Source organism: Cyprinus carpio, chromosome A22 (genome assembly GCF_018340385.1).
Source record: "Cyprinus carpio isolate SPL01 chromosome A22, ASM1834038v1, whole genome shotgun sequence".
Lineage (NCBI taxonomy): Eukaryota > Metazoa > Chordata > Actinopteri > Cypriniformes > Cyprinidae > Cyprinus > Cyprinus carpio.
This window is the reverse complement of record NC_056593.1, coordinates 14071654-14087764: the sequence shown is the minus strand read 5'-3', so window position 1 is coordinate 14087764 and position 16111 is coordinate 14071654. Positions and strand designations below refer to the sequence as shown.

Genomic DNA, 16111 nt, shown 5'->3' with positions numbered 1-16111 from the left:
ACTGTTAGTGCAATGGCTACAGATTTGTAGCACTGAAAATTTATAATATTAATAGATTACACTGCCTGACAAAAAACAAACAAACAAATATATATATATATTTTATCATCTGTATTTAAGCAAATACAAATATAGATTTTAGGATTGGATCATTATTGCAGTGATTAATGTTTTCAGGCATGCTGTGTATTTGACAACAATTCTTTTAATTCTAACTGATGCAGTGTGTAGCTTTTTCTTTCAAGTGACAACAAATGTCGGAAGACCCATGTTCATATCGAGAATCCAGAATTGACAATACAAAAGATAGCACTACAAAGATCAGACTCAAATTGAGAAATAGTGGCTTAATGAGCATGAAATAAATTAAATAAATAAATAAATAATATAAAAATAAAAATTCGAATAAATAAAAATAAATAAAAATAAAGTTATTCTTGATTGATTTGGCTACCACAGAATCCTGATCTTAACTCTATTGAAAGCCTTTTGGTTGAGCTGGAGTCGACTTTACAGAGGGTTCGACTCTGCCATTGCCTATACAAGATCTCGGCCAAAAAATAATGCAACTCTTGATGAAAATAAATGCTGTGATGTTGCATACCATTGTTGAAACAATGCCACAAATAACAAATTAATCGCTGCAAAAAAAAAAGATCTATTCCTAATTTGTAAATGTAGGTAGTTAATAACTAGTATGTATGTAAGCTGTGATCATCAGTATGTCTTGATCACTGAATGAATAAATGAACTCACCATTGAAGTGCAGTCTGGTGCTGTTGCTGAGTTTTGGAGGTGTGCGTGTGTTCATACAGTAATAAACTCCTAATTCATCAGCAGTCACATTATTAATAACCAGATGATGTTTAAACTGCACTGAATATTTCTTTTCTGAAAGTTTTTATTATAGTAATGAGGTGGTATTGGTGTTTGGGAATGGTCGTAGAATCACTGTCGGAGGATCTGCTGTTTTCAGTAAAATCCAATAAACCTCATTTTCATCAAGATCACAGTTTACATGATCACATTTGATCCCAAATCAGTCAGTAGATCTGAAACTGCAGCTTGACAACAGATAAACACATCTATAAGATAAAAATAAATAAGATTAACAACATAAAATCTGACGCATAACATAAACTATTTAGAATTTTTAATATGTTTACAAAGCACGTAAATACATTGATATCATGTAATAAACTCACAGAGCTGAAGCTGAATGATCCTCATGCTGTTGTCGTGGTAAAACACTTATCACTATAAAAATCGGTTCCCTCCACTCAACATTTAAGATGAATCTACTGCAGCTTTGAAGCAAAAGACAGGAAGAAAAAAAAAACACCCACATCAAGCAAAGGAAGTCAAAGTTAATTTTTGCTCTGACCACAAAACCAATTTCTCGTCACCATCATCACTTTATTAAGTTTAAACACGTTTGATATTCAATCATGTTAAAGTCATGTTGGTAAAATTTCTTAGATCAAAGCTTAAATTATTAAAAGCATTGTTTCAAGCTCCCACATCTTCTATTCAGGACACTCGTGTGGTGTGTTCTGTGTGTTTGAAAAGACCTGATATCTGGATCCTTGACACTCCTGTCTGGTTTGGTTTTGGTTCTTAGTTGGAATCCAGATGCTCATGCTCCATTTTTTTGTCTTTTTGTTGTGAGCACATGGTGAGGGGTTCTGTGACCCTGTTTGTGCTTCCTAGATCTGATGTTTAACAAGCAGTGGAAAACACTAATTTCTGGAAAAATTCACAACGTAATTAACAGGGATGGAAATTTAAACTTAAACTGTGGAAAATACAGCACATATGGAAACCTTTCCATTCCCCTCCAGATCTCAATGTTACAAAACTGTCATAATTAACAAAGACTGGAAGTTTCTGTAGTAAACTGTCAACAGTAAGTAGTCTAAATATAATTTTGTATATCATCAGCATAGCAGACATCTTTGTTCTGTAATGTATGTCTGTTGTTACATACTGAACCTTTAATTGTTGTTTTTTTCCCCCTTTGTGCTGTAAAATAATCTTGTCTTTTTCTTTTCTGTTTCACAATGACATTGTACTGTAATTTGCTGCCAGATCAATGATAAAAGAGTAAATGTTAATTCTGTCCAATCTCTTGCAATGAATATCCAACAACATAGATAGACAGAGGAGAAAAGTTAAGAGTTTTGATCTGCCACTGATCAAGCTTGGCTGGTAATGGTTCAGCCCCTTTAGCTACCACAAGAGGCAAGGGCGAAACTCCCCCAACAGGAAAACTTAGCAGGTTACATTAAACAGTGATACATATACAGAGAAGACAAGTTATATATGTAATATTTAATTCATTTAAATTGCACTAGAAAATTCTTCATAGACATGTTGCAAAAGCCTCAAAATAGCCTACCACTTCAAAGCAGTTTAGAGATGCAGATTTCAGTGTCCATTATGCGTTACTGCACTTTGGCATTTTTTTCCGTCCTGGGACAGTCTTGTGCATTGACTTCCTGTTAGGTTCACACACTCTCAAGTGAAAGAGCCCACTGAGATCAGGCAACATCATTGTCATGGAGTGTACATGGTTTGCAGGTAGGTGAGTTGCCAAAGGTAGGTGTCAAGGTATAGCATCGACATGAATGTCAGATCCCAAGGTTTCATTGGCCAGAGCATAAAACTGCCTTCACCATGATTCATCAGACCAGGCAACCTTCTTCCATGCTCCATGGTCCAGTCTGATTCTCATGCCCTTTTGTAGGCGCTTTGGCAATGGACAGGATCCTCATGGGGGGCACTCTGACCAGTCTGTGGGTATGCAGCCCCATTTGTTGAAAAAACTGTGATGTACTGTGTGTTCGGACACCTTTCTATCATTAACTTTGTCAATAGTTTAAGCTACAGTGGCTCTTCTTTGTGAGCCAGGCTTTGACTAGCTAGTCTTTTTTGGAGACGCTCTGACCCAAGTCTTCTAGCCATTACTATTTTAGTCACTCACATCTTTTTGCTTGGCCATTTTCCTGCTTCCAGCACATGATATTCATGACCTGACTGTTCACTTGCTTTGTTATATCTCCCCCATCATTAACAGTTGCCATAAGAATGATGATTCAATGTTACTCAATTCAGTGGTTTCAGTGCTGTGGTTGATCAGTGTAACTTCCCCTCCCTCTTAAAACAACATCTCTACTCTTCTCTGATGATGTGCTCACTGGTGTGAGGGAGGGACAACCTGTCAACTCCTTGTCGACTCCTGATGGACAAAATTGAGTACTGTCTTACATTTTCTTGTTCCTTCTTGTTAATATTCACATATCACATATCACATTAAGGAAGAAAAGACTAGGACAAGCCATTTCATGCAGACTTTAAAGGGATTTCACATTACTGGTTAATGACAAGACTCACTCACTCATAAAAGACAGACCCTTGCTGCCACCTACCGGCGTAACAACGTAACCTGCACTGAAATCGTGCAGAAGTCCCCACAACTAGCTGCGTTACACATGCGATCACCATGTTCTGATCAGCACAGATCAGACACATCAGTCAATCAGGACTACAGCTTGTCTAGTAACAAGATATATTTTTTTAATATCTAATAAACTACACTGGGGGCAGCTGTGGCCTACTGGTTAGAGCGTTGGACTTGTAACCCCCCCCCCGAAGGTCGCAGTTTCGAAGTCTCGTGTGCTGGCAGGAGTTGTAGTTGGGAGGGAGCGAACAATACTGAACAGCTCTCTCTTCCAACCCTCATACCCATAGCTCACTGAAGTGCCCCCCCCCCCCCCCCCCCCCCCCTTGAGCAGGCACTGAACCCCCAGTTGCTCCCGGGCGCTGGATATATAGCTGCCCCTCTGCTTCGGGTGTGTGTTCACTTCTCACTGCTGTGTGTGTTGCACTTGGATCGGGTTAATGCAGAGCAACCAATTTCGAGTATGGGGTTACCATTACTTGGGGCAAATGTCACAACTTTCACTTTCATTAGTTTTCCATATTCTTGATCAACACCAAGCAAATAAATTCACTCCCCCCCCCGTAAAGTCTATTCTGTTATTAAAGCCTGTTTATATATATATATATATATAATATAGGTATATATCTATTATATATATATATATATAGGTACCAGTATAGATGCAGCATGATTGTCATCAAAAAATATATACTGCATATTTTGTAGTTTCTGTTTTTCAGAACAGTATTTCCTGTTCCACTATACAATAAACAAAATTTGAAAGGCAACATGCACAGGAAAAATCCAACTCTTCTTTTATAGGATAATGTTTTAAGTAGATATGTCAGGAATCATATTACACACGTCTAACCTGTTTTTCCACAAAACTGCTTTATTTCACATTACTTAAACCAATTGAAACAAATGGTTCAGTTTCATCATCAAGAAATAAACTTTATGTAACGAGCGTTTCTTGTAGCAATAAAAAACGAAGCTATCTAATTATAATTACATCATTATATAAGTGCATCATAAAATAATTGACTACTAACCAGAACAGTATTATTCTAACTCAATTATGATGCTGAATTTTATTAAATATTATGATTATTATTATCTCCAACCATGAACACAACTGGTTTTTACCTTGAGTGTAAACAGAAATATTTAATTGGCTGATGTGTAATCAGGAAATACATGAATGAGATTTGGTAACTGTGTAGTTATAAAGTTAAACTTACAAGAATACATAAAAAAATTCAAAATACATTTATTCTTTCAAACACACTTGCGGTACAGGAATGACACGCAAAAAAAAAAAAAAAAAAAAAAAAACACTGTTTCAGTGTTTTCAAGATCTCATTCTGCTATACATTAAGTTGAACAAAAAGTTCATATTGCTTTATCACCAAGAGTATATCATGAGAGATAATCTGCAACAAGAAAATGTGGATTTTGCATGACATGCCACTCCTCTTCTGACGTGAACATTTATTTGTTAGCAGGGTGGCAGAAAATACAGCTGCTCAGATGCTGCTGACACTTGCATTGTGCACACAGATCCTTTAGTTTGCCACTGTTCCTCCTATATATGAAGCAAGAGCTCTTTTCCTGCGAATTAGGAAACAGGCTATCACGGGAACTAATATAATGAATATAGTGCAAACACAGATCAATAATATCTTTTTTCCAGTCCGATTGTGTTCCTGGATCTTTTCTGCTGTTGAATCTGCAACAAAACAAATGTGTCAGAGAGAGCAAGAGAGAGAGAGAGAGAGATTACCGAACTGTCCCCCGATATACAGACAACAGATCTGTAATATGAATTCATACTAAATTCAGAACCTGGAATCCCATGCTGTTTTTTTAAAGGTGCTGTATGTAATTTTTTTGAGTTGTAACTAATGCATTGAAGAGCATGCATTGCTGAGTTTCACACATGTTTTCTTAGGATCACGAAAAAAAAATAATAATAAAAAAAATGCTACAGCCAGTCGTTCCACTTTGAAATGTTTGTTCCATGTCAGATAATGTCTGTTTTTTGTTTTGGGCTTTGTGATTCTGCCCACTGACAGTTTATTCAAAAATATTCTTACAGCCAAGAATGCCAATTGGCGGAAAACACAGCATAATACAGCCATGGGAGCAAATATAACTGGATCAAAGATCACAGATTCTACCCCACCTAAAAAGCTTTGGGCATCCATCTAAAAAGCTCTCTGACCAGAGGCAAATCACTCATCCACATCACACTACACCGCCTTCTATTGTCAACTGAATTTGTTCCTGTTGCGTTTCCCCAATCTGCCAACCCGCGTGAGCCTTGAGTCTGATGAGGAGGGGATGGGAGAAACAAATCTCTCCAGTATTTTTAATTTGACTAGAGTACCCATTTCAGACCAGCCGCTAGCTATCAAGTGTTACATACTGCACCTTTAAAACTTCAAACATAAATGAACTATTTTTGTACGCAACCATTAACAGCGTTTGAAACACCCGTACATTATCCTGTTTAGAATCAGAATGATGTGTGAGAAGCAGCTGAAGCTCTCCGCTAGCATCAGTGTAATTAAGATTGATGAGTTTGATGGAGAAGTTTCCTCTCTCATACTCATCCGGGAAAGTTTCAGCTCTGTTCTTGTACTGTGGGTCCTGTCGCTCTACTGAAGCTTTACCTTTAATTATATCATACATAGTCTCACTGTCTTTGTCTCTCCAAAGCACATTAATATCTTGAAGTTTAAGATCACGTTCTGCTGAAGAACATGGCAGGACCAACAGAACCACCAATAAAATCCCTCTACTGGTGACCTGCCAGACACACTGAAAATCACACAGACTTTAGCTGTATCATACTGCATTCAGTTGGCATTTATACATGTGGTATAAATTTAACTTTTGAATGTAGTTTGTTGTTGTGCTCACCTGTTTGTTTTATCAGCACTAAAAATGCACAGATGAAGCAGCAACTGCCGAAAAAAAAAAAAATAATAATCTTAATCTCAACCAGTAGATCACGACATTGCTTTAGATGAGCAGAACTAATCACCAGTGATCAGAACATTAGAAATTGCTCTCTACTTGCTATAATACACACAACTTACAACACTTAAAAGCATGATGTAAAGTGACTGCTGATAATAATGCACATCATCTTAGAACAATAATGCAATTTGCCTGCTGGTCTACATTCAAAACTGATTTGAATTTCAAACAATACGAATGCCAAGGTCATAGGTTTGTGCTGCCTTCATGTGCTATCTGAAACATCCTGCTTCCACTTCTAAAGTTGTAATTGTTGCATTCAAGTGCTTTGTTGTTGGAAAAAAACAGGAATCATGGGGTACGGCCCATTCATGAGTTCACTTTTGCCTGTTTTTCTTTGGGAAATCTTATTTAGCCGATATTCAATTGGCTGATGATTCCTGAATCTAGGTCAAAATAAATGCCATTTTCAGTGTATCAAATACATCCATACAATATTGCACAAATAGTTATATATTGTTTGACTGTATGGCAGGAGAAAGCAATGTAGATGCTGTAGTAAAAACAAATAAAACATTACAGTACTGCAACTATGTTTCTCTTCTACAACATATTTAAAGTTAGGGCAAGCCCAAGCCTGAAAAATCTCTTCAGAGTTTCCCAGTTGTAAATACAACTTGAAATGATGTTGTTCATGTCCCTAATTTCCGACAATTAAACCCATGAAGGCAGCATTGATTCTCACATAACACGCATAATTAAGATGCCCCACCCCCACCTTTATTATTTCTCTTGACATTTACAGACACTGGTCCTACAGGTTTATGAAGCTAATTTTAATACCTTTTTAAGGACTAAGATGAAACTTTGATTGTGTCCATGTAACTCTCCTTTGGCCTGTTGCATGAAGCCAGCTGACACAAGCATTTCAGAATAGGTTTTACATTTGACAAAACTAAACAAATCCAACTTGGGAAGTCGTGGCCTAATGGTTAGAGAGTCGGACTCCCCATCGAAGGGTTGTGAGTTCGAGTCTCGGGCGGCAGGAATTGTAGGTGGGGGGAGTGCATGTACAGTTCTCTCTCCACCTTCAATACCATGACTTAGGTGCCCTTGAGCATCGAAGCCCGTTCGAACCCCCAACTGCTCCCCGGGCGCCGCAGCATAAAAATGGCGGCCCACTGCTCCCGGTGTTTGTTTCACAGTGTGTGTGTGTGTGTTCAATGCTCTGTGTGTGTGCACTTTGGATGGTTAAATGCAGAGCCACGAATTCTGAGTATGGGTCACCATACTTGGCTGAATGTCCTCACGTCACTTTCACTTTCCTTTCACTTTGTCACTTTCACTTTTTGGTTGTAGATCAGGGGCCTGTACCATGAAAGCTGGATTAGCTGGCTAGCACAGGTAAGTTTCAGTTTAGTTTGCACCAATCCGTGTGTTTTTAGTTACCATTAAAAGTGGCTTGCCTTTTAGCGGTGGTTTAGCCCCATAATAACTTACACCCACAGCTAACCTGCTCCGGGGCAGCTTATGTTTCTGGGTTAGAGATCTCAAACTGAAGTGGACCAATCAGATGTAGCAAAGTGACACGTCTGAACACAAAGTCACTCCCCCAGTTGGGGGGTCTTGCTCCAAATTAAAGTTCACTAATACTGAGAAAAAAAAAAGAAAAAAAAAACACAAAATGTCTGGCTTTAATGATAATTACTATTACTATTTTATATGATTTATATAATTATTAATCCATTACACACAAACTTGAGTGGAATCATTCAATCTGAATTAATAGTCTATTGCCTATTTTGCTATCCTTTCCATTAAAAATATTTATATCACGTAAATCTCTACAATTTACCTTAATATAGACGGCTGTTGCATTATTATCCTGTAGATAGATGCTAAACTCTGAATATGGTTCAGCAGGAAAATGTTGTTCTTAAGGAAGCATGTCACCCATCCTCCCCTACTGGGTAAAATCCTCAATATTTTGAAAATGCACTTTAAAAAACAAAAAAAAAAAAAAAAAAAAAAAAAAAAACAGCCAAGAAGTCAAACGGAAATCATAAATAAAACTACAAAATACTTCATATATAATTTAAGACTCACACATCAAACGCATGACAATAAGGCCAAAAAAATGCTACACAGCCCGCCACAATGGATAATTCTAGATAGATCAAAATAATATTTACATCTATTTCTTTGAGTATTTTATCACGGTCGTTAACTTATCAGACCACGAAAAATGCATTAATGATGATGCAAATGTTGTTTACTATTTCTAGTTTAAGTGAGAGCCAAACACAACCAGGCCAAATGTACATGCGAGCAAACTTTATCACTTTGTCACGTATCGCGGCAGATCTGAGTGAAACGTGGTGGGAATAGTAGCCTACAAATCGTTTCGATGAAACAGAATATCACAAAAAAAAGTATAAACATACCCGATGATCCATGGTGTACCGATATAACTATAATGGATTATTTCACATATATATTTCTAAAATGCCATTTGTAGTAAAACGAAAGTATGTGGTTAGCGTTAAGCATGAGGGATACGTATACCATTACTGGGCATGCGCACATCAATACATCGTATTTTTTTGTCAAACTATACAACAAAAAATACTATTTTTTCATTATTGTAGGGGTAGGTTTAGGGGTGGGGTAGGTGTAGATGTTAATAAAACACAATCTAATAGGTAGAAAATTAAATGTCATTGTTAGTTTCCAGTCTCTGAACTGTATCCCTTTCTAGCCACAGACCGATCGGTTTATGACATCAAACTATCGCGAGAGTGAGTCGAAAGCATACAGTGCGGTTTGCTCTCCTATAGGTCGCGCTGGTATTTTGGTACTCGCAAATCTTCTTCTTCTTATTCTATAATTTTGGCGGCAGGCCTAGACGCATTCACTGGCGTATTACTGCCCTCCTTAGTTCATCTGGATACTCCGCTTAACTTTTAAATCCTTGCATAAAGTTCGCAGGGGCCTGATATAAGACTGTATAAGGGGCGCTTGCTATAAAGTTGCAATTTTCTATACGGCACATCTATCGGTATTTATAGTAAAAAACAACACTAGGCATAAATACTGTGCGCACTGTATGCGACTCTCTATACCATGCGTACAGTCTTTTACTGGAGTTAGTGAAATAAGAAAGCAAAACAAAATGATTTAAAGTCTGTTTTACATTTGACATACACATTTAGATTAAATAGACACGGATACTGCAGTTAAGCACTGAATTTTCATGAAATTATTTATCCCAGAATTACAAACATTTATTGGCTATATGAATTTAACAGAAATAGTTGCAGTGGATGTGTTGCTTTTTCAAACACGTTGTGCCCGTGGTATGTGATTAAGCATAATGTTTTTAATCACAGCGAGGATTGCTTGGCATATGACAGTCCCCGCTATAAATTGTGTTCTAAATAGCAAAATCATGTTCTGAGAAAATACCCTTTTGCACCGAATAATGCGTCTATTGATGTGAACCTGATTCGTCTGATGGCTTTTGGAAGATAGACTGAACGACAGACATGCAGCGATGAGCTCATTGCAGCTCATTGATCAAACAGGTTTCAACAGGTCACATGACAGTGTTTCCAGGTGTCGCGCACAGACAGCAGCCTATTGATAACCCCTTTCGTGCTCTTCCCAATATTGTGACAGGCACCATATTTAAAAGACAGAATTTGAAGGAAACTGTAAGATATGCACGTTTTATTTTCAAAATTGTTTTTGTAATTGACGCAGTGAGTCGACAGACACATTGCCAGAAAAAAAGGGCCTATATCTTCCCTAAAATATAGGCTACTAGCATTCTATTTTTACCTTTTAGGCAAACGGCATAAATTAGAATAGTACGTCTCAAAACGCATTTATAGTCCATTTCGCTACCCTTAACTGTTGTTAAACTCCATTAAAACATGGTTTCACGTGGATGGAAAATATGCATGGGAAATGATATGCAGATGACGTTATGCATCTATTAAAATCTAGACATTTGTACGTCTCCATATATGGATCTTTCGGGGTAGGAGACGGGTGTGGCGCTATTCATGGAACGCACAATCTCTGCCGCTGACTGGGTGTTGCGCGGTGTTGCGCAGTGTTTGGCAGATTTCAATCTACATAAAGTTTTATACATAAGGCCCCAGATGGTGCGCAACTGTTTTTGCGCAAGTCCTGCTTCAAGCTGAGTGCACCTTCGGTACCCTGCACTATAGGAAGCTGTCATAGAGCAATTAGGGGTAAAAAAAATGCTATAGCAGTGAGGCAGGAGACTAGTAAAAAAAATAACCATGAAATAATAATAAAAAGGAAAAAAAAAAATTTTTTTTTAACTTTTATTTGAATTGTGAAAAGCAAAATATATGACTTGGCTGTGGAAACATGCCATGTAAGACAAAAAATAAAAAAAAAGGTCAGGACCAGTTGCTAATTATCTTGCCTTTGCAAGACATGCCATGATAACATCAAACATATGTTCAATATTGATGAGGACATGAGATTTTTCAGTTTCAGCGTGAGTGTAGACAGTAAAGTACAGAAAATTAATTTGACACTGTGTCAATAGTTGACCACTTGGGGTAACTCTTTTCCCAAGAAATACTGAAATTTTCACTACACACTGAAAATTATTTTCAAGGTGCGAAATTATTAAATCTTTTTCTTGAAGTCAGCTGGCTGTTTCACTCAAACCTTCACAACTCACGCTCTCAGCTCCAATGTTCGGCTCAGCGTCCAACCAGGCAACCCTCCGAGATCCACTCCTCAGCCTCTATTCGCATGAGAACCTGAGCAGTCCCAAATGTGTTTTCTCTTCAGCTACATCACAGTGTAAGGCTTCACAGTGAACATCACGCTCGTCAACGTAGTCCATATCAAAAACAAAAAATGTATCTTGACTCCATATAGTGGTTAGTTTTGTGAAAATCTTAGGTATACTGAGCAGTAGGATTAATAAAACGATATGTGCTAATATAAAATTAAATTAAGTAGCCTATAGCAATTGCTAAATAAATCTATCAGTAGTTTTTGACTTTAAGTACATATAAAAAATTGAGTACTTTTGTTACTTTCACTCGAGTGAAATACTGAAAAAGGAGTACTTTTACTTTTACTGGAGTAACACTTGATCATACTTATCCTGCTACTTTTACTCAAGTCCTTCGTCCAACCACTGATCAAGAACAGTTATGCAGAATGAGCAGACGAGAGTCTCTAAGGTTTCGAAAGCAAATTTTGCAGGGGGCCGGTCTTCTTTGTCCCCGGGGGTGTGTGGGGTTTTGGGTTTTCTTCGGCTTTTCTTCTATCTTTTTTCCTCTTTGCCCTCCTCTCGTTGTTGGGGGGGTGGGGGTCCCCCCCCCCCCCCTTCTCCCCCTCCCCGGGGGGAGAGAAGTTCAGTGTAAGCAAAGATTCGTCCTGTTCTTTCATAACAGGAAAACAGCTGTCCAAACAGCTACTCTTCATTTTGTCAATAACAAAAAAGAATAGCCAGTTAAAAAAACAAAAAAAAAAAAGCTGCAATGGGCATAATTATTACTGAAAATATTAGGTGTGGGCAAAAAGGGACCAGGCAATTAAACCAGAATCCCAGCATTCAAAACATAACCACCCACCATAGTGCAGTTGTTTTTTGCAGCAGGAAAGTTCGATGCAATATCGATTCTCAAAGCTGCAAATCGATCTTTTCCGGGTATTTATTTCAGCCAAACATTGAAAGAAGTTTAATTAGTCTCTTCCACTTAGATTTCAACCCATCTATTTACCTTGCGCAATGTTACAACACAGACTGTCCCCATTCAGTGCTTATCCTGTGTGTAGATACTGTTTACAAAGCACCAGAACACCAAAGCAAATTGCGTGGGATTGCAAGTGCTCATGTAAAAACTCTAAAGTAAATACTACAACGCTGCGGACAACGATACCGTGGCGCAAACCCCCCTCACGAAAGAAGAAAGCAGTCGTGTTACACTGTGGGCGACAAGCGCTTCATCAGGATCAAACTAACACACTGGGGGCTTTTCAAACATCGACACGAAAAACTTGTAAACTGAAAATCGAAAACAAATCGAAGCGATTACCCAGCCCTCTAGAAAAAATATATTGAGTTTTTGTGATCAGCATAAGGCCTTGAGTAAGTGCAGGGAAATAGGAAGCTTGTTTCTAATACATTCTGTGAGCAAAAGTGAGCAAAAATATCTGTAGAATTCAGAAAAAAAATGTCCACGTCTCGGCATGGTCTGGAGTTTAAGAAGATTAATGGCTTCAACTAGCCTTGCCCACGTAAGGAGGTTCCGCTTTGCATATTTTCACTTTCTCTTGAAACTTCTAACCTGCATTTTAATGGATTAGAACATAATAAACATTGTAGTTCACACCCGTTTAAACCTGTAGTGTTTTAACCTGGTTAAATGTGAAAGCCCATAAAGAACTGTTTAACTGTACGTAGACCGCAGATCAAGCAAATAATTCCCTCTTTATGGACATCCAGTCTGCAGAAAGCACTATAGCACTATATGTATAGATAATTTTACTTTGAGCACACTGTGTGTAAACAAATATCCGAAATTAGATAATGTGCCAATCATGAATTAATAATTCCGAGTGTAACATTATAACAACACATGAATAAATACAGAATTCAAAACCCTTTATTATGGCAAACCAAACATGAAGGAACGGCCTTATTGGTACAGAATTGTGGAAGGCCATTCTTGTGACAGGATTGAAGCGGAAATTTTTTATTTTTTGCTGTAATAGTGTTTAAAGATCCTCATTGCTTACGCATTTTAAGAACAAAGTGTGCCCATTGATTTTCTGTCAACACGAGTATAACAACTACCAAACAGATGTAATACTTTATTCACAACGCACCGGAGTGTGGCATGAGCTGCAGCAGCACATATAATTATGCATGATTTGCCTTTCAATGCTTTCAAAATGAACCTTCATTTTTGTTACATTGGGTGCCAGAAAAACGGGCTGCTCAGAGGTTTGCTGGGACACTGGAGTGGCAACAGGCCTTACCATATTCTGCACAAGAAAGCAAAACAATGAAAAGCTGTCCTACAAAATGTTCCTACAACGGGAACATTTAAGCTTGCAAGATCGTCATTAACTGAGAGGAATCGAGTCTTTTAAAAAATGTTTAACTTTCAGTTTGCCACGGTTCCAGTCTATAAGGGAAGCCTTAGGATCTTTTTCTCCTGCGAAACAGTACATAGGCTGTTCCAGACCACAACTGTAATGCCCAAAGTAAATACAGTAAACAAACACACAGATCCATATATTTCTCCCAGTCCTGAACTGTGTTTGTTGTCACTTTATTTTCTTGTTCAGTTGTTTTGGTTCCTTTTTCTTCTGGGGATTTCTGCAAAAAAAAAAAACCAAAAAAAAAAACCATGACTGCACCTGTGATAAAACAAAAAAAAGGGGGGGGGAACAATGTGTGTTTTAATTTAAAGCTTCCCAATATTAAATACATTTTTTTTGGCGGCACCCTTGATGATCAAGCTGTATCGTAACAAAGATCCGCTGTGTGTATGATGAAGCAGCTGAACTCTCCGTCATCAGTGTGGATTAAGGATTGATGAGTTTGATGGGAGAAGTGTCTACTATCTAAGACTCCTCATGAAAGGTTCAGTTTTGTTCGTGTTACCAGGGGTCTGTCCTGATACTGAATCTTTACCCCTTACTTATATCATAAATAAGTCTCACTGTGCCTTTTGTCTATCCACAGACCAGTTAATGATCTGTGAAGTTTAACGATCCTGTTCAGCTGAAGAACACGGAGTGGAAACAGAACCCCCACATACAAACCCTCAACTGGGACCTGCAGAACACACTGAAATCAAACAAACTTTAGCTGTAAACACAGTCTGACAATTTATACATGTGGGATCTTAAAAACTTTTGAATGTCGTTTGTTTTGTGCTCACCTTGTTTTATCAGCACTAAAACCTGCACAGAGGAAGCCAGGCAACTGCAAAAAAAAAAAAAAAAAAAAAACACCTTTAAACTTCTTTAATCTCAAACATAATAAAAAAAACAACGAAACACACATTGTTTGTAGGAGGCGTCAGAAATACTCACCATGGATCAGGACACCCCAGTTAGAAATGCTCTCTAACTTGCTAAATAAACCACATTACAAACACTTAAAAGCATGATGGAAATGACTGGCCTGCTGATTAATATCGGCACCATCAAGCTTAGAACAATACTGAAATTGTTATACAAGTAAAGGGAATAATACTGCAATTTTCCCGGCTGGTCTACATTAAAAAAATAACGGATTTGAATGGATTTGGAGAAGATGAAGCCAAGGTCATAGGTTTGTGCTGCCTTCATGTGCTATCTGAAACAGTCCTGCTTCCCACTTCTGAAGTTTTATCCGAGTTTGTTGCGTGTAAGTGGCTTTGTTTGTTGGAACAAAACAGGAATCATCGGGTACGGCCCGTTCATGAGTTCATTGTTGCGCTGTTTCTGTGGTGAAATTTTATTTAAGCCGATATTCAACTGGCGGAGTGATTCCTGACCTAGGTCAAATAAATGCCATTTTCAGTGTATCAAATACATACAATATGCATCAAATAGTTATATATGTGTTTGACTGTACGGTAGAGAAAGCAACAGATGCTGTAGTAAAAAACAAATAAAACATTACAGTACTGCAACTGTTTCTCTTCTACAACATATTTAAAGTTAGGGCAAGCCCAAGCCTGAAAATAATTTCAGAGTTTCCCAGTTGTAAATACAACTTGAAATGATGTTCATGTCCAATTTCCGACAATTAAACCCATGAAGGCAGCATTGATTCTCACATAACACGCATAATTAAGATGCCCCACCCACCTTTATTATTTCTCTTGACATTTACAGACATTGTTCCTACAGGTTTATGAAGCTAATTTTAATACCTTTTTAAGACTAAGATGAAACTTTGATTGTGTCATGTAACTCTCCTTTGGCCTGTTGCATGAAGCCAGCTGAACAAGCAGTTTCAGAATAGGTTTACATTTGACAAAACTAAACAAATCCAACTTGGTTTAGATCAGGGGCCTGTACCATGAAGCTGGATTAGCTGGCTAGCCAGGTAAATTTCAGTTTAGTTTGCACCAATCCTGGGTTTTAGGTACCATTAAAAGTGGCCTGCCTTTTAGCGGTGTTTAGCCCCATAATAACTTACACTCCACAGCTAACCTGCTCCGGGGCAGGTTAAGTGTTCTGGGTAAGAGAGCTCAAACTGAAAATTGCACCAATCAGATCTCAGTAAAGTGATATATGTCTGATGCAAAAAAAAAAAAAAAGTCACTCCCCCAGTTTCTCTCTGAAACACCTACGGAGGTCTCTAAGACCCAGACCCCCCCCACCCCCAAACAAAATAAAAACAAACAAACAACAAATTACAACAAAAATGATCTTTGCTTTTTAATGATACTACTTAGTAAATTATTTTGCAAGATTTTACATATGATTTTATATAATTATGATTTGCTTGGTTATTAATCCATTAAAAAAAGAAATTTATTCATTTATTCATTTATTTAAATGAATATTAATGTATACAGATCATGCACAAAATGAGCTGTAGTGTCAATAGATAATACTATTTTAAAAATGTCTACATGACCTTACATGTTCGAGTCTCTATCGCTTGTATAAACTAAC

At 37.7% G+C, this 16111-nt stretch overlaps 1 long non-coding RNA gene across 1 annotated transcript in view; it reads left to right on the top strand.

Moving 5' to 3' along the window:
- LOC109083289 overlaps positions 1-16111 on the top strand; it is an 84566-nt gene that overhangs the window by 11557 nt on the left and 56898 nt on the right. The window lies entirely within an intron of this gene.